This window comes from Onychomys torridus, chromosome 11 (genome assembly GCF_903995425.1).
Source record: "Onychomys torridus chromosome 11, mOncTor1.1, whole genome shotgun sequence".
NCBI classification, from domain to species: Eukaryota; Metazoa; Chordata; class Mammalia; order Rodentia; family Cricetidae; genus Onychomys; species Onychomys torridus.
The window spans coordinates 73,498,340-73,518,005 of record NC_050453.1 but is presented as its reverse complement, the minus strand read 5'-3'; the positions used below and the strand labels follow the sequence as shown (position 1 = coordinate 73,518,005).

The 19,666-nt window shown below is 46.3% G+C and overlaps 1 protein-coding gene across 4 annotated transcripts in view; it reads right to left on the bottom strand.

Annotated features, from left to right (window-relative positions):
* The window catches only part of Mgat5 (alpha-1,6-mannosylglycoprotein 6-beta-N-acetylglucosaminyltransferase), a 274,469-nt gene that overhangs the window by 212,623 nt on the left and 42,180 nt on the right, over window positions 1-19,666 (bottom strand). For all 4 annotated transcript variants that reach the window (XM_036202890.1, XM_036202893.1, XM_036202892.1 and 1 more), the window contains exon 2: window positions 19,029-19,077. The gene's annotated coding sequence lies outside the window, so the exon portion shown is untranslated. The remainder of the gene's footprint in view (window positions 1-19,028; window positions 19,078-19,666) is intronic.

The window sequence follows — 19,666 nt, the reverse complement described above, 5'->3', positions numbered from 1 at the left end:
GTGTGTGTGTGTGTGTGTGAGAGAGAGAGAGAGAGAGAGAGAGAGAGAGAGAGAGAGAGAGAGAACCACAGCATGCATGTGGAGGTCAGAGGTCAACCTCAAGTGTATGAGCCTCAGTCCACCTTGTTTGAGACAGTCTCTAGTTCTTCATGGCTGTGCACACCTAGCTTCTGGGCTTCCCTTCACTGCTTCCCACCTGGCGTCAGAAGTACAAAGGTTACAGTTTGCTGCATGTCCAGCTTGACGTGGGTCCTCATTCCCCAGCCACAATGTTCCTCCTCCTCCTCTTCCCCCTCCTCCTCCTCCTCCCTCCCTCCCTCCCTCCCTCCCTCCCTCCCTCCCCTCCTCTTCCCTCCTCCTATGAAAAGGGAATGGTGCTGCTGAGGCTCCTCATTGTTAGCACAGTGGCTGGTACACAGGAGCAACGAGGAAGGGATTGGAGAAGAACATGGAAGAGGAGACTGGCAGAACATAGCTCTCACTTCAAAGGGAATAAAGGATGATTTATTCTGGAGCCAAGTATAAATAAGCATAACCCAGGAACAAAGGGTCAGCTCCACCAGATATCACATTCCCATGAGGAAGCAGTTTCAGAATTTTTTTTTTTTTTATAGTGGCCAAATAGAGAATGTCACAAGCCAGTGCTTTGTAAAAACATTGGTGCAGCATCACTTAGCAATTACAATAACCAGAAATCTCTACCTATAGGCCTCAGGTGCTATCTGGTGACATTCTTATAATTGGGCTGAAAGAAGGTACATTCCTAAAGATTTTATATAACAGTCACAAGGATGTCAGGTCAGATCTAAAAATGGGCAAGGAATGGCTAGTAAGTGGGCTAAAAACAGCCCAAGATAATTTGGCCTGGACCCGCAACATTCCAACTCTTTGCAATCGGAGTTCTAATTAGGCCTCAATCTTGAACAGCATTCTTCTGGAACTTCATTTCAACATGGCCTCAACAATCTGGCGGGGAGTCTCTGGGAATTACGATTTCTTTTTTCCTTCTCATCGCGGATCTTCAGCTAAAAAGGAAACCAACTGTTCCAAAATGCCAGGATACGCAAGCTCTGGGTGTTTTCCTGCCTGCTAAGAACACTGCAAGAGAATGCAGTCTGGACAAACCAAGCTCCAGACGGCAGAGTTGGGCCTCCACACTGGAATGACCTGGGGTATTTAAGACCAAAGATTCCAGGCCTGCAAGATAGCTCTGCAGGTAAAGGCACTCGCCATCATGTGTGGTGAAGGAGAGAGCCTTTGAGGACAACCTGCATGCTGTAGTATACATGTGCACATTCACTCACGTGGGCATACACACACAATACAAAATTTTAAATAGAAGACAAAGAAAACAATTGGTTTATTCCACCTCAAACATAAGAGAGGATTCTAGTGTCGTGTCCCCAGCTCCACCAGCTCAGAAAGCACCCCTTCCAAATGACAGCTGACATCTCTTTGTGCACCTGCTGGGACCTGGACTTACTTTTCTGCATGTTTGTATGCACTGGTTCACAGACAGCCTGTCTCAACCAGACTAAAGAGCACTGCAGAAGGCAAAGAGCTCATCTTCTCCACGGTGTGTGCACGGCTCTCTAGACAACAACAAGCCCACAGAGCCTCCTTATTAGTAGTCGTAGAACCATGGCTCAACAGGTAAGAAACTTGCAACACAAGCCTAAGGACCTGAGTTCAATCCCCAGGACACACAGTGGCAAGAACCAACTCCACAAAGCTATCCTTTAACTCCCATACATGTGCCTTGGCATGCCCCCCCCACAAAGACACACACACACACACACACACACACACACACACACACACACACACATACACACACACACAAAATGCAAATAAAAATAAATGAAGGTAGTCATATAGGAAAGCTTAATATGTAAGTTCCCAACATAGAAATGAAAATCTGCTTTTCTTATATTTTAAAATCTGGGTTTGAATTCAAATGAGCTTCTAGAGGATCCAGGCACTGTCCTAATGTCAAGTTCACAGACATCTATCCTGTGAGCACAGGACCTGCCTGTTTATGAAAACTGGTAAAGATTTACAAGAACAGCAGAGGAAGAGAGAGAAGACAGCAGACACATTCCCAAATGGGTAAGGAGAGGGGAAGGGAGCCCCCCCAAGGGGGCCTGAGCCCCAGAAATAATGAGAATAATGACTCTACAGGCATCTTCATTCCAATGCCGTGTCCTTATTGGACCGAGGTTAGGGAAATAGCTCAGACCTAAAACACCACTCTACAAACACAGGGACCTGAAGCCAGGTAAGACAAGCCGGGCAAGATGGCACATGCTCACATTCCCAGCACTGGGTAGGCAGAGGCAAACAGGTCCCTGGGGCTCACTGGACAGGCAGTCTAGCATACTTGGTGAGTCCCAGTTTCCAATGAAAGAGTCTATCAAAAACAAACAAACAACCAATGTGGTGAGTGGGGGGACGGTTCAGTGGTTACAAGGGGTGCAAGCATGGGAATAGGAGTTCAGACCCCTGGAAACCCAAGTAGACGCTGGGTGGGCATGGTGGCCCACCTGTAGTTCCAGTCCTGGAAGTCAGAGATTGGGGATCCCCAGAACAAGCTGCCCTGTAAGATTAGTCTTAGAGGTGAGCTCTGGCTTTGACTGAGAGACCCTACCTCAATAAGGAAAGTGGGAGGAAAGACAATTCAGGACAGTTCTCAATATCAACCTCATTTCCCCACATACATGCATACAGATCAGCATGGATAAGCACACACATACATATATGTATGCATACCACATAGCTGAGAAAATGAATTAGCTCCTGGAGAGCATCTGAGGCTATGCTGTGGCCTTCACATGCATGTGCACACATGTTCACACACACACACACACACACACACACACACACACACACACACACACATGCTCATTAACAGCAGCACAGGGACAGACAGTGTCAGCTACTGTGGTCACGCTTTCCCTGTCCAGCAGTTACCATCCGTCAGCCCTGGCAGATACAGGCCTTGATGGTAAGGGACAAATCTATTCAGACAAAGACTATGACACAGCCTGTCACTTCTAGGAAGGAAATAAGATTTATAGCCCAGCACTTCAACTCCACTGCTCGTGAACAAGTAGGTAGCTCAGAACAATGCTGCTGACAGAGATACACGGCCATTCATGCAGCCATACTTGTTCTTCATCCTGATGACTGCCCAGCTCACTCCAGAGGAAGTCTTGAGTACCCTGGCAAAGGCAGCCTTCCTCCATCACCCTGACTTCTTGCCCCTTTCAAGGCTAATCTCACTTGCTTCATCATACCTATCTCCCTGTGTCTCCCATCCTTTCATGTGTGTACATGTGTGTATGTATGTGCACACACATTATGTGTATGTGTAAGCATGTCTGTATGTGTGCAGGTGCATGTACATGTGTGTGCGCAAGTGGAGGCCAAGAAACAACTTGAGGTTCCCTAGGAAGGACTATAAAATAGGTTTTGCAGGTAGACTAGAGGCAGGTGGAGATAGAGTGGGAGGGATGGAAGGGGATGAAGGAGAGAGTATGGGGAGACAGCTGGAGTTGTGGGGCAATTTGGGGAGGGGTAGAAACCTAATGCAGTGGAAACTTCCTGGAATCTATGAGGGTGACCCTAGTGAGGACTCCTAGTAATGGGGGATAAGGGGTCTGAACTGGCCATCTCTTATAACCAGGCAAGGATTCTAGTGGTAGGACTGGGTTGCATTCAGTTGAGTCGTTGGCTTTGGAGGTCCCAAGGAGATCCTTCAACAACCCAGGCTGATGCTAGGACAGAGGGTTGCTCCCTGGAAACTGGCAGTGGGGCCCTATTGCCCAGGACGACATCCACATACCTCACTGAACATGGAAAAGTGGAGCTGGTACCTGCACGGAGCCTTCACCCCTTGCTCTGGTCCCTTTGGTGAGGGGCGGTACTCTGCAGACTACCGAAAAGACAGACATGGACACCAACCCAGCCACAAAACTTTTGACAAACAATCTGTCCTGCTTGCAGGATGGGCTGGGGCAAAGGTGACAGAGAACTTGTGGGAGAGGCCAACCAATGTCTGATTTAACTTGAGGATCACTCCATGAGAGGAGTGGATAGCCAGGAACCTGACTGGATGACCCAAACACCTACGTTAAAACTAAACATGACTGGTCAAAAAAAAAAAAAAAAGTCAATGAAATAATTCCTAACAATACTCTGCTACACTCACAGATCAGTGCCTTGTCTAGGCATCATCAGACAGGCTTCCTCTGGAAGGAGTTGGGAGCTGGTGCAGAGACCCACACCCAAACATGTAGAGAGAAGTCAAAATGGGAGGTCTCCATCAGGTACACCCCTCGGAGGAGGGGGTAGAAAGACTGTAGGAGTCAGGGGTGGAGGACAGCATGACAACATGTCCCACTGAATCAACAAAGCAAGGCTCGTATGTGCTCAGAGACTGAGGTGGCAAGCATGTGGCTTGCCCGGGTCTGCACTAGGTCCTCTGTGTATGTGTTGTGGATTTTAGCTTGTCTTTGTGGGACTCCTCTAACAGTGGGAGCAGTGTGTCTCTGACTCTTTTGCCTGCTCTTAGGACCCTTTTCCTCCTCTTGGGTGGCCTTGTCCAGTGTGAGGGCTTTCGTCTGGTCTTATTGTATTTTGTTGTCCTGTTTGGTTGTTCTCTCTTGGAGACCTGCTCTTTTCTGATGAGAGATGGAGGGGGAGTAAGAATGGGGAGGAGAGGAGGTGGTGGGGGATCTGGGAGGAGTCTAGGGAGGGGAAACTGTGGCCAGGATGTACTGTATGAGAGAAGAATCTATTTTCAATTTTAAAAAAGAAAAGAAAAAATATTTAAACACACACACACACATCTAAAACAAAATTTAAACAATTCAGTAATAGAAATGGGGGGGGGACTCATAACATTAACAAGAGAAGTTACTAGACCAGCTTTTGGAATGGGGGGCAAATCACTGTTTTGCCAACCCAGGAATAAATGTTCAACCCCTAGAATCAGTGTGAAAAACAAATTACCAGGAAAGGGCATGGCATAAGCAGAACTACCACACCCAGCCTGGCTGGATACACCAGTCTTCTCTGGAGAAGCTGCCAACAGCCCTCGGGTAGAGTGAAGAACGAAGAGTAGCTTTCCATGCATGAGTAGACCCAAAGCTTCACCAGTCTGCCCGAGTCCCCACAGGGCTCCAGTCCATCACAGGACTCTTTGTTCCTGAGCTCTGTATGCTTCTGAGTCAGCTCAGCACACACAGAGGGCAGCGCATGGCCTCTGCTGAGAGGGCACAGGGGGGAGGGAGGGGAGATCGCGCTCTTCTTTTTTAAGATGGTCTCATGCAGCCCCACCTATCCTCAAACTTGCTATAGGCAGCTGATGATGACCCTGGACCTGTGATCTTCCTGCCTCCTCCTATGCTGGGATAACAGCCAGCACCAACCATAGATACTCTGTATAGCTAGGAATGGAACCCAGGGCTTCATGCATGCTAGGCAAGCCCTCTACCAACTGAGCCCCAACCCTACAAAGACAGTATTCTTAGGAATGTAGTTAAATTAAGAAATAATAGCTTAGCATTAAGAGCTCCGGAGTGGAGTGTAATGTTTACTTTCAAATCTATCACCAGTTTTGGAAGACATGAAAGTATTAATTCCTCAGAAATGGTAGGCAAGCAAGTTTCCTGGAGTGCTAATTTTTACCTTCTGTTAACCAAAATGTTTGAAGACAACTTTAATATGCCACAAGAAAACATTCTGAAGTAGCTGCGGAGCTGTGCACACATGCCATTCACACACAAAATACATTTTTGTCTCTTTTATACTCGCTCATTGTCAAGAGCAGCCCAGCAATGAATACTTCCGTGTTAGAATGTAATGTAAACTCCTCAGTAGAAGAGAAAGCCGGGCTGCAGTTATCAAGAGGATAAACAGGGGACTGGAGAGATGCTCAATGGTTGAGAATGCTTGTTGCTCTTCTAGATGACCTAAGCTTAGTTCCCAGCACCCACATCAGGCAGCTCACAACCACCTGGAACTCCAGCCCCACGAGATCTAATATCATCTACTAGCAGCCTCCATGAGCACTGAGCACTGAGCACCTGCGCACAGGCAGCATGCACACACGTATACATATCAAAAATAAGAATGTATCTTTTTAAAAAAGAGTTCGTGTAGAAAGAAGAGCTCAAAAAGAGGCTCCCTGGTCCCAGTGCATCTTTTAAACCTACATAGTTCCCCATTTCTGGTACTTTTCCAGCTCCTTTGGTTTATCTACTACACTGGATCACAGGAGTTCATAAACGATGTACGTGGGCGTGAGTATGTGTGTGTGTGTGTGTGTGTGTGTGTGTGTGTGTGTGTGTGTGTGTGTTCATGTGTATAAAGGCCAGAGGTCCATAGCAGGTGCCATTTCTCAGGAGCTGCTCATCTTGTTTTTAGAGACAGGGTTTCCCACTTTACCTGGAATTCACCAACTGTCCTAGGATGACTGTCCAACACTGATCTGGGGGCTGGGAACAAACCCAGGTCCTCTGGAAGAGCAGCCAGTGCTCTTAACTGCTGAGCCGTCTCTCCAGCCCACAGTACCACATTTTAAAGCTATCATATGCACACCCATACACACACTGTTATTTTGGGATACATATCAATAACAATACTAATCAAACTAATTCAACTCACAGGCAATTATTCCAGAAGGTATTTTCTTTATCCTTCCTAAAAATCAACGGATGGAGAGAAAAAGAAAGGGATGCAAATTGGTGGAGCAGGAGGTTTGTCTCAAGGTGCAGAAAATGACTCAAGAGCAAGTGAAGGTTTTCTGCTAAGCCGGATTCATTAACACGGCAGGAGGCTCGACACCATCTGGCACCCCTGTCCAGACAAGACACACTGCTCAGGATCAATTCTGAACTTGAAAGGCAAGCAAGTTTATTTTTACTCTTTAAAAAAAAATGCATGCACAAAACTACAAGGACATATATGTCTGCATTAGGCATGCCAGGGACATTTAATAAGACTGGAAAGTGGGATCCAATACCAGGAGCCTGCAGAAGAGAGCTGGCTTTCATCGCAAGTGATTAAACACTCTCCCAGCAAACCCCACAGGGCCTGGGCAGCAACTCTTTAATAAACCACAAAGATGTGAGGCATGCAAGCAAAGAAAACTGCCTGGGATCCACAGACACCAGACTCCAACTGCAGAGGCTGGGCAAAAGGGCTCTAAGAGGTCCAGGGCAAGTCCGAGGCCGGCCACCATGGGACATCTACTAGGAACAATGATGACACAGGCCTCTCTGCTTGATTCTCCCTTGGGGAATTGCATTTTGGAAGCTCAGATTCTAGCATCTTCCTATTCCAAGTGAAATTACTATCCCCCAACACACATAGCCATTTAATACTGTTCAATGCCCCCCCCCCAAAGGACTGGTCAATGTTGGAAAAGCACAGAGGAATTTTAAATATCAGTAAATCATTCCATGGACTACAGATACACAATGAAGAGATTTTGCTATGAAGTAGAAAAATGGAGAAATGACTCAGCAAGCAAAGTGCTGGCTACGAAAGCCTGAGAAGGACCTGAGTTCAGATCCCCAGAACCCACATAAAAGCAAGGCACAGCGCTGTGACTTGCAATCCCAGAACATCTATGAAGGAGCATCCCCAGAAACTAGCAGAAACTACTCCACCTCTGTGCAACATCCCAGCCCCAGGTTTCTGCTCTTTCCTGGAATTAAAAAAAAAAACAAACAAAAAAACAAACAAACAAATAAACAAACAAAACACTTGCCTGATAAAATACATGGGTTTAGGTTTTTAGACTAGTGGCATTACGTATTTATTTCAGAAAAGTGGTTCCATTTTGTAGTCCTCAGTAATATGATATAAGAGTGTAGATATATCCTGTACTCTCATATTATTTATCCTAATATTCATATTGTATTGTTGTATAAAAACTGCTTGCAGGGTCAATGAGATGACTTGCCACCAAGCCTGATTACCTGAGTTCAATTCCCAGGACCATGTTAGGAGAGAACCAGTTCTTGAAAGTTGCTGCTTTCCATACTCAACACTTGTTGCAGGCCACAGAAATATGAAGTAGGAATTCAGTTAACAATGGCAAAAGCTATTGCCTGGAAGAGTCAAGAACTTTTCCAGAGGATAAAGCCAAAACTCAAGGAGTCTTGGTGATACTGGCTTTTGAATGTATTAGCTGTTTCCTGCAGCGAATCTCTTGTGTGCTGTTGTAGCTTTCCCATTTGATTCTTTTCTAAGCACTTCTAACAATGTGGTTGATCATCACTGGGCACAATCTCCCTGATACTATTGAAGTATTTGAACAACTTTCCCCCAACTGTATTGACAACAGTCACACAGGCAAGATCCCTTTTTCAGGCCTTTGTTCTCCCTTTTAGCATTAGGCTCAGAAGTTTGCCTTTCTGTAACTATCTTCATTAGCAAACATCTGGCCAGGGCCATCTCCCGAAAAAAGTATTTCATCTGAGATACTTCTCAAATATCCAAGGACAGACTACAGATAGATAAGCATTCAGACTATCTGCTAGTTCCTAAGATAAGGTAAATATTTTCACTGAGATAACTGCCAAGGCCAGGCAGATGCTAGGTACAGAGCTTTGTCTCTTGTGCAAATTAATTCCAAATGTGATCCTTAGTTCTAAAGATTTCCCCTTTAGCATAAACTCAGAACAAAAGGGCTTTTACTAAGCAGGTGCTACATGCTGTGGTGCAGGTTGCCTAGCAACCCAGAACACTTCCCCTGCCAGCCAATAGGAAAGTGCTGCCCAAAGATAACCTCATACTAACAAATTCTTAACTCCTTTTACTTTTACCTTGGATGACTAGTCAGCTTATTATCTAACCACATTTAGGAATGCAGTATTACATACAGATCCCCCCTTTTCCCTTCTTAGATTTTCCCTAATTGATTCTAGATCTCTCTCCCTCTCATTTGACCTTTTCCCTTTAAGAGTCCATCCTCAAGTTGTAAAGAAAGACTGACAGTCACTACCTGGCATAAACTCTCATCTGCTTTTATGGCCCTGACAGAATTCAAGCCCCGTGACCTTGCTTTGGCCAGAGAATTGATGACTGTATGGGTATATAATTGGAAACTTTAGAGACTCGGGGGAATGAAGAGAGAGAGAACTAAGACAGAGCAATGGGAGAGAAAATAACCTAGATAGGACAATGAGAGAACAGCAGAAGAAGGGACAGAGAATCAGGCAAGAGAGGAGCTAAGTAAGAGAGCAGAAAAGAAGCTGTGTAGAGAGAACTGACTTAGAAGAATAAAGTGAAAGGACTAAAGAGCTCAGTGTGCTTAGATTCATTAGATAACCCTCAGAGTAATTCTCTGCTGCTGGTAGCTTTTTTTCTGGACCCTGGGAGAAATCTCCACCAGGCAGGTACTGGTGGGGAATTCAATAAACACTCACACCTTGACATATACAATCACCACCCCCACCCCTACACACCCACACCCACACCCACATAAACAACTGCTGTAGCATTACTGTGTATCTGCCACTGTGCTGAATGACTTCCATGCTTAAAGTAAAGCTGTATCTAAATGCCATTGTACAGATGGGAAACTGAGGCACAGAAGGTAAAGTATTTTCTCTAACTGATAACTGGAGGAACTTAGTTTTAAGCATTTGACTACCATCTACCACACTGTGAGCTGTCTAACTAAATCAATGAGGAAAAGTATCAGATAGTGACTAGCAGAGAGCACTGGAAATGTCTCCACAAGCTGCCGGTGGCATTTGAATGAGAATGCCCCCACAAGATCAAATATTTGCATTCTTCATCCCCAGTTGGTGAACTATTTGGAAGGATTAGGGGTTGTGGCCTTGTTGGAGCAGGTGTGTTGCTGTGGGTGGACTCTAGGGTTTCAAAAGCCCAGGCTCAGTGGTTCTCTCACTGCCTGCTGCCTGTGGATCAGGATGTAAAGTTCTCCACTACTGCTTCAGCATCATGCCTGCCTGCCACGCTCCCCACCGTCATGATGATGGACTGACCCTCTGAAACTGTAAGCAAGCCCCCAATTAAATACTTCCTTTTATAAGAGCTGCCTTGGCCATGGTGTCTCTTCCCAGCCATGGAACACGAAGACACTGCCTTTTATCTACTTGTTCAGCATCTCATTCATGGGGCAGTCCCCAGCAAGGTAAACACAGTCCTCTTGTTTCAACAACGCATACTGAGAATTTCCCCACTGCTACAAAGAAATTTGGGAGCAGGAGGGATGGCTCAGTGATGAAGTTTGATTTCCAAGAGCATTGTTGAAAAGGAAAGAAAGGAGAGAAAAGCTAGCTGAGCATGGTACTTTATGCTTACATTCCCAGTGCTGGGGAGGTAAGCTGCAGGCCAATGAGAGAACTTGTCCCCAAAATTCAGGTAGGTAGAGTCCTAAGAATGACAGCCAACACTGTCCTCTGGCTTCCACATGCACAGGTGTGAACATACTCACACAAGTGCACTTGTGCAAACACATACATGCACATAGAGTGATGGAAGGCAAGAGCTACACTTACTACAGAAGCCAAAAACTACACAAGGAAGTGAACATTCCCAAAGGGTAATGGAGTATGTGAGGTCTGTAGGAAAGGGCCTTCCATGGTGCAGATCCCCCGACCTCAGGTCTGTGGGAACAAGACCACAAGGTGCAGGAAATGTAGTATATTTGGTAGCCAGTCAGCGTGGGAGTGGGGAAGGGATATCAGTGGATGGGGAAGGGAAATCAGCAGGCAGTGAAAGAATTCACTCTTTGAAACAGAAGGGGAAGAATAGTTTATTGAGTGCACAGTAGGAGGGCAGTGGCTGGCCAGTGATTAGAGTACAGCCTGCAGTGCGGGGCAACGGGCATGGTGGGGCTCTATTTGGGAGAAGCACTTTTTTAGGGTTTCTCTGCGTGCAGTCTCCTGGCATGTAATTCACAACATGGGAAGGAGGGCATTCCAGATTGGGCAGGCAGAGTTCTGGGAGGTTGGCATGAGTCACTGGGCAGCTTCATTTCCAGCTGTACCATTTCTGCCAGGCAAATCATCAGGGCCATGCAAATTATAAAACAGGGCCTTGTCACGGAGTTCCTTCCAGTCACCTGCTCATCCCCAAGGAATACCCATTGTCCACCCAGAATTCTGTGACTATCCTAAGAAGAGAACCTGCTAGCAGCCAGAGTGATGGGTGGCCAGCAGCTTCCGTGTATAAAGAGCATCCAAGGAAGTTACCAAACCACATTTGTGAGAAAGAAGCAAGCTCAGAGGCTCTTTGTGACTCATTGGATAGATGGTCGCTATAAAAATCCCCATGGCCAGCTTTCCTATTATGCAACTAAATCAAGTTAGTCTAAAGCAGTGGTTCTCAACCTGTGGGTCATGACCCCTCTGGGGGTTGACCGACCCTTTCACGGGGGTTATGTAAGACCATCTGCACATCAGGTATTTATTTGCATTATGATTCATAGCAGTAGCAAAGTGCAGTGATGAAGTAGCAACAAAAATAATTTTATGGTTGGGGGTCACCACAACATGAGGAACTGTATCAAATGGGTCGCAGTGGCTCTCAAGCAAAGCTAGAATGACTTAGGCTGATCACATGACTTAGGCTGATCACATGACTTAAGCCGATCATATGTACTGGTAGACCCTGAGTTAGAGCCATGGTACCAAGACCAGAAAGAGGTAGGCCTCCATCCCCAGTCTTCTTCCCATGCACAGAACATGCCTCCCACACTAAGGCATATACCTGGACTTTGTCTCTCTTCTGGGGGGGAAGACTCCAGTTCTTAGAATTTCCTGAGTAAAAAGAGTGTTTGTGACTCATGAGCCCCTCGGGTCACAAATCTACGTATCTTAAAGGATGAAATGACTCAGGTAGACGCTGGACACGAGGAAAACCAATCAAGTGACAATGACGGCAGGGCTATGAGCCAGCCCAACAGTGTGGAGAGGAAACCGGAGATTGTGATGGGCTACAGGCTGGTACTCAATCATCCTGCTACAACGATGCCCCAGTAACATTCCTGTGTTCAATGGTGCATCCGGTGGGAGAACACATAGATATGATGGGAAAGTGACATGCCCCAATTCCATAGGAACAGAGTGGAGGTTCTGAGTTTGAGATCCTCCAAGACCTGACCCTGTGTGTCTCTTTACTTAAATGATGTTGGTTTTCATTTGTTATAATTAAGTTAATAATAATAAAGCTGAGATGTCTCAGTGGGTAAAATGTTTACCTCAAAAATCATTCAAGTCCCTAGAGCCCATGTGAAGTTGGACACAGCAGCACTCTTAGTGCCCCCGGATGGGAGGCAGAGTGAAGGGGATCCTCAGAAGCTCGGGGGCTAGCTAGCCTGGCATGCAGAGAACAGGGGAGCCTGTCTCAAAGATGGTTGGAAGGTAAAGACTGGCCCCCAAGAATTTTCTATGTATACCAATCATCACAGGAATTTCTATGGAGGGCTAACTGTTAGGTTAATGGAGGTATAAAGACTTATCCACTATGGGTGGCACCATTCCCTGGGTTGGGAACCCAGACTGAATAAATAGAAGAACTGAGTGGACTGAGCACCAGCATGCTCTCTGTTTCCTGCATATGGGTGCAAGCTCCCGCTGCTGTGCCTTACCCACCACAATGAGCTGTATCTTCAAACTGTGAGCCAAAAGGAACCCTTCCTTAGTTGCTTTCGTCATCGTATTTTTAACCCAATAACAGAAAAATCAACATCTTTTCTCAGAGAAAGATCCAGAATTTTCTACGCATAGCAATCCAGCAATTTCTATGGAGGGATAACTGTTACTCCCACCTTACAAATGGAAAGACTAAATCACAGAGAAGCAAAGGGACTTACCCAAGGCTACAAGGTGAGTTACACGGTGCCAGAATTCAAAAGAAGCTTTTCTGTCTCCAGTAGTGGTGCACAAGCTGTGACTTCTGGCTGTACACCCCTCTGAAGACCTATAAGCCCCTGGGAGCCCTGCTCTCCCCCATCTCCACCTCCTACACATTCACCATTCTTAACATGACCACATGCTGGTGGCTTATGTGCACATGGGGAAGAATGTGTGTTTTGCAATGATGAAATGATCCTGCTCAAACTACAGCTCAGGAAGAGGAATTCTTGGGACACAGCACTGGGGGAGGCTGTTTCCCTGAAAATGTTTTCCAACAAAAGTATAAATTAGCAGCCAGATGTAAATGGAATTGACAAATTTCACTGCACACAGGTCCCAAGCCATCCCTTCTCCCTCCACTGTCACCTTGCTCGTGGTGCAGAACCTCTTCATAGCTGGCCTGTCTCCTCTCCTCAGCTCCTCTTATTATTCAAACTCCAAAGCATCCAAACACTTCTTACCCCGATAACGCAGTTCTATGTCAAGTGCAGAGATTAAAGCCTCAAGACAGTTGAAGTGGTAATTTTTCAAATAAAAATTATGTGCTTGGAGCCAGGGATATGGCTCAATTGGTAGAGTGCTTTGCCTAGTTAGTGTGTACAAAGCTCTGGGTTGTAGCCTCTGTACCACAGAAAACCATCTTTACCTACCTACATAGAGGGTTCAAAGCCAGTGTGGGCAACGAAGTGAGACCCTGTCTCAAAAAAATAAGGAGAATCACATTCATAAATCATCCATTGTCTTTAAACAGTTCAAGAAGAAGAGCCGTGTTTAATTTTTAAAATTAAGTAAACGATCTTCTATGAACTACAATATCATTCGCTAAACATTACACTCGGGGGGTTCTTACATCCCGTTTTAGATTTCTTTTGGGTGGGGGGGGGTTCGAGACAGGGTTTCTCTGTAGCTCTGGAGCCTGTCCTGGACTAGCTCTGAAGACCAGGCTGGCCTTGAACTCACAGAGATCCACCTGCCTCTGCCCAGCCGAGTGCTGGGATTACAGGCGTGCGCCACCACCGCCCAGCCCCATTTTAGATTTTAATGATACATTAAAATCCTTCAGGACTGGCAAGATGGCTCAGAGAGTAACAATGTTTGCTACGAAGCCAGACAACAGGAGTGCCATCCCTAGGACCCATATGGCAGAAGGAGAGCCCTAACTCCTACAAGATGACCTCTGACCTCCAGACGCATACCTTGGTAATCAACTGCCCACACACATACAATAACTAAAATATACTTAAGCCCCGACTGGTCACACAGAAACACAGAAGGGGGAAACCTCCAACTGTGCACCTTTGTCTTTAAATTCTGCAGTTACTGCTTACTTTGCGAGTCTCTATCTAAACATATGGCAGGGTTGTCTTCTTAGCCCGGGATCTGCAATGTGGGCTAGACTGCCTGTCCATGAGCCCCATGGATCTGCCTGTCTCAGCTTCCTTAGCACTGAGGTCATAAGCACCCCCCGGTCCTTTTCAAGATTTATTTTTATTTTTAATGTGTATATTTATTTTAAATAGGCATTCATGCATCATTTTATGTTTAATATGTATATCCACATCCCTGTCTGTACACTAGTGCTGTGGCTGACAGAGGCTGAAGGAGGGTGTCAGGTCCCCCAGACCTGGAGCTATGGGTAGTTGTGAGCTGACAGCTGTGAGTGCCGGGAACCAAGCTCAGGTCCTCTACAGTATGCAGTCTTTACCTCCTAGCTACTGAGCCATGACTCCTGCCCCACACCAGCTTCTTCCCCAGCACCCCATGTGGTTTCTGGAGCTGTAACTTAGGGCCTCACGCTTGTAAGACAGGGAGGTACTTTGTAACTAGGTCATCTTCCCAGCCTAGGTATCCATCCTCTCCACACTGCAATATGATGCTATGGCTGGGTTCATATCCATCCCAGGGCACGTGACCTTAGGCCAAAGGAAGGACAGGCCTGGGAGTATCATCTGTTCCCATTATGACCACATGGCAGGGAGATGTGGCTTGCTGCCTCTGAGCAACATCCCAACGCAGATTCTATCACATACTCACTTGTCCAGGAAAGATGCAAATTCAAAGTCTGCAGAATGGCTATGGCGTCCGCTGAACACACACGACTTTTGTGCCACCACTACGTCAGAAGCTCATTAGGATGAACCCCTAGACCAAGGGCTCTGTGGTACCCATGAGTGCCTAGATATTCAAGAACTGAGAGCTGCAATGACTGAGTACTTAGACCCAAAAGACATTTTCTCTTTCAAAAGTACACATGACCACTGGCTTTGTTCAGAATCCCCCTAAAACTGTTGTACCCCCCATGTCTACCCTAATCTCGACTCTCTCATTCTGACTCTCAGGGTCTCTCTGAATCAAGAGCAAAGAAAGGCTTTTTGCTTTGTGTTCTGTTCATTTCTGTGGGAAAAGAAAAGGCATATCTATAAGGCTATTACTGCTATCAGCTTTCCATCAAGTCCAGTTACTGACACTGCCTCTCACTGTGAGCTGCACCCCCAGCTGTCCCTCCCACAGGGCAGCCTCGGCCCCCTCCACTTAGTGCTGCTTACTTTTTAAAGACCCAGAGGAGTCACTCTCAACTCATAAATACCTGGATTGCTTTTTTTGCTTTCTTAAATACAAATGTAGTCTATGGCACAGGCCCAGTTCTCTCTCACAGACACCAAGGCCATTCTGGGCTGCTGATAGCCGGCAGGATCACTGGCCATCAATTTTGCAGACTCGACTCTCTTTCCAAGTTTCCATCGTTTCTTACTCAGCGAATAAAAAATGTAACCACTGGGCCTTTCAAATGCAGCCAGGGACACTGTGTAAGGGTGCTGCCCACAGTTAGCAACCAAGACATTGGATCTCAGCAGTGTGTCAGATGAGGATTTCACTCTGCCTCTAGGCTGTGTCAAGTTAACAGTTAAAGAGAACTGGGACAGCCTGTCTCAAAGCATGAGATAGACATTGCCTGAATAATAACACTTCAAATTAACACACACACACACACACACACGCACACGCACACGCACACGCACACGCACACGCACATGCACACGCACGCACAAACGCATATGCACACACATGCACAAATGTATACACATGCACGCACACGTGCGCACACACAAGTGCACATGCACAAACACATATGCACACACATGCACACACATGCACATACAAATGCACACACATGCATGCAAGCATGCACACATATGCACACACATTATATACACAGATGGGATCTAGTTGGAGGTCTTCACGTTGCTCAGGATTTTCTGCCAAAGAAGATTCAAGGTATACCATCTGAGGTAGGCCACCACTTCTCACGTCTCCCTTTTGGCATCCTGGCCATGAGGTGAGCAGGCTCAGCCCACAATGTGCTACCATGGTACACTGCCTTACCAGAGGGCAAACTAACAGGACCAACCAACCTTGGGCGAGTGCCTCCAAAACTGTCCAAATAACTGTTTTCTTCATAAGCTGGTGTATCACAGGCATGTCTTACATTGATGGATTGCTACCCTACATCAGCAGAGACATGGTGAGAACATGGCAGAGGAAGCTCGTGAGTCACTCTGCCACCTCCCAGGGAGGCCAGCTATGTTCCTATTTGGGTCCATCCATGTATGGAAAGGCCATGTGCTACATCTACTGGAGGCTATTTAAAGGATGATAAGAAATGTAAAGCCACCTATGATGTGGCTTTCAAGTTGTAAATGTCAGTGATGGCTGAATCTGCTGCTTATGGACCTCCTCTAACACCACACTGACAAGAGCCCAAACCAGCGGCTCTGGGGGAGGCTGACAGGCAGCTGCGCTTTCAATAGTCACATTTGGTAGATTCAAGAGGCCCCCTGAAAGGTAGCTAACTATGGAACATCAAAGTTGGGGGGTGACAACTTCTGGTAGAAGAAAGGCATATCTGGGGAGTCCCACATGACACCAATACATCTGCCTGTTTCATGAAGGCTATCAAACCCACACAGTGAGAGAGAAAAGAGCAGGAGGGAGAGATGGAGACTGCCAGGAAAAAAGCGTAGTATAGAAAATGCAAAATAGACAGTTTCATGTAGCCCACCGAGGCTGTCCTCAAACTCACAAAGTAGCTGAGCATGACTTTGAACTCTTGATCCTTCTGCTTCCACCTCCAGAGAACCAGGATTACAGATAATCACCTCTACACCCAGTATATACAGAAGTGGAAACTGAATCCAGGGCTTCCTGCATGCTAGGCAAACACTACCAATGGAGTCAGATCCCAGCTCAATTCTCATCTCTAAGCATAAGCTATCCTATTGGAGAGCACAGACAATAAGCCCAGCTTTGCCTTCCCCAAGGCCAGCCCCCTGCCCCCAGCTTCCATCCTTGACAACTCGTGGAAAGCACTGAACAAACCACCTACCAGATACCACTAAACCCGTTTCATGGAGAGCAAACCTGGAGGGTAGCTTGCTCAGATTCCGGATCCTGCAATGTCTCTGGCTCTCATTAAGAAGGTTGTGGGCATTCAATATGCTTGCTGTATTTTAGATAAAAAGAAAAAAAAAATTCCAGGTCCTGAGAGATTCAAAATGCCTTTGAGCTTCCAAAGGAGACGCTTCCTATTTCCCCGATTTCTCCCAGAGGGACAGGCACTCAAGGTGACAGCCAGCCAGAGAGAAACCACAGATAAAAGTCATACGGTCACATGACTTCTTTAGCACTAACTTTAATGCTGTTATTCACATTAAGTCATTCTTCTGAGGGCATCACCAGGGTGTTTTTGCTCCTGTGATGTGGTTAGCATCTGAGTGTATTCAAAGACCCACGTACATAAAAGAAATAAGAATTAGAAATGTTTAATGTTGCATTGTATTGGCCCCATAACCTTGACACCCAAATCCTCTCCACTGGCGAGGCCCATTCGCTGTGCTCCAAGTTCAGCAAGGTAACTCTCAGGGGGATTGTGAAGCACTACGGGGGATCCAGACAGTTGAAAGAAGTACTTAGCAGAATGTTTTCTCTACAAAATAGAGAGAATATGGGGAACAAGGAAATAAGCTCCTTCAGCAAGGGTTCCTCACAGAACCAGAGTTCAGCTAAGGTTGGACTATTCAGTGTGTGAGTGCACATGGTGTATTCAATCGTTCTGTGTGGGAGTGTATATGGTATGTGTGTGTACTGTGAGCAGAATGTGTGCACTTTCCTGGTGGGGGTACATGGGCCCAGGTGCACACAAGGAGGATCAGGAAGGTATCAGGTGTCCTGGTCTCTGAGCCTAGAGAAAGACCGGCAACCAGCAAGGCCCAGCAAGCCTCTGCCTGTCCCCCAAAGCACTGGGGTAGGAGCGTATGTGTGGCTACTTCTAGCTCTTTAAGTAGGTGCTGGAGATTTGAACTCAGGTCCTCATGTGTATGAGGTAAGCACTTCCTCCCACTAAGCCATCTTCCAGTTCTCACATTATACTGTCCTTAGAAGCCATGCCTATCTACTTCAGGGACTCTATATGATGTCCTGTCATACCACTGTGTCAGCCCTGAAGGGCCATGGCTTCGTTAGAATTGGTGGCTGTGATCAAAGTTCCTATTTGGTAAAGATTACATGAAGTAATAAATAGACTGCTGTTAATTCTATAGAGATGAGACATTTCTGCACAATTAGCCTGACAGTCTAGTCTACTCTGTACCTTCACTAGATAGCCAGAGATGTCCCCTCAGGATTGAAGGTGTCAAGGGGACACCCACAAGCCTCTTGAACCAGTGTGACTCTATTTGGTTTTATTTTGTTTGTGTGCATGTGATGTGGTTTGTGTTTGATGTATGCAAGTATATGTGTATTTCTTTTTGAGACAGGTTTCATGTAGCCTAGGTTGGCCTCAAACTCTGTACATAGCAAAAATGACTAAATTTCTGATCCACCTACCTCCTCCTTCTGAAAGCTGGAATTATGGGTACATGTACACCACTGCATATGTTTTTATGCAGTGTAAAGGATGGAACCTAGGGCTTTATGAATGGCTACATTCCCAGTCCAATGTCTGTATTTGTCTTTCTGTTTCTAAAAGATAACAGCTGACTCAAGTTCTCGGTCCTTTCTCTGTCCAAGGGCAAACACAGTGTTCTCTGTGCTCAGGCAGGATGCATACTTGTTGACTGCAGTACTTACATGGCCTGACGGACTCTCGTCGAAGTCCACTTTCGGCTAATAATCACTCCTGAAAGAAAAAGGACAAGAACAGCCTTAAGTTCCTCTGTCAAAGGGCATGCGTCATTGCAGAGGCTGCCAAAGAGCTTGTCTGAGCTGATTCTGACTTTGGGAATTCAGATGCCTAAGAGGAAGAAGTTCTCCTCCAAGACATTCAAACACATGGATTAGGGGACAGCTTAGTGGGGAAAAAAACATTCCTTGCCATCATGAGGACCTACCTTCCATCCCAGAACCCATGGAAAAAGCCAGGAGTGATGGTGGGCACTTGTAATCCCAGCCATGGCGGAGATGGAAGACAGAGACCAGGCAGATCCCTGGGGCTTGCTAGACAGCCAGCCCAGCCTAGTGGGTGAAGTTCCAGGCCAAGGGAAGACTGTCTCAAAGAAAGGTGGGCAATGCCTGAGTTCGGCATAGCAATGAGTCTTGGTAAGGAAGGGGTGCCTATGCGCCAAGTCTCCGCAGTCACTAAAGCTTTAACCAATTCCAACACTGACTAGACCACAATAGTATTACACACACAGAAACAAGCTCTGTTCCAAAGTCAGAGGAGCTGGCGAGGGGAGATCAAGACAACTCATTTCCAAGCCTGCTCCTTC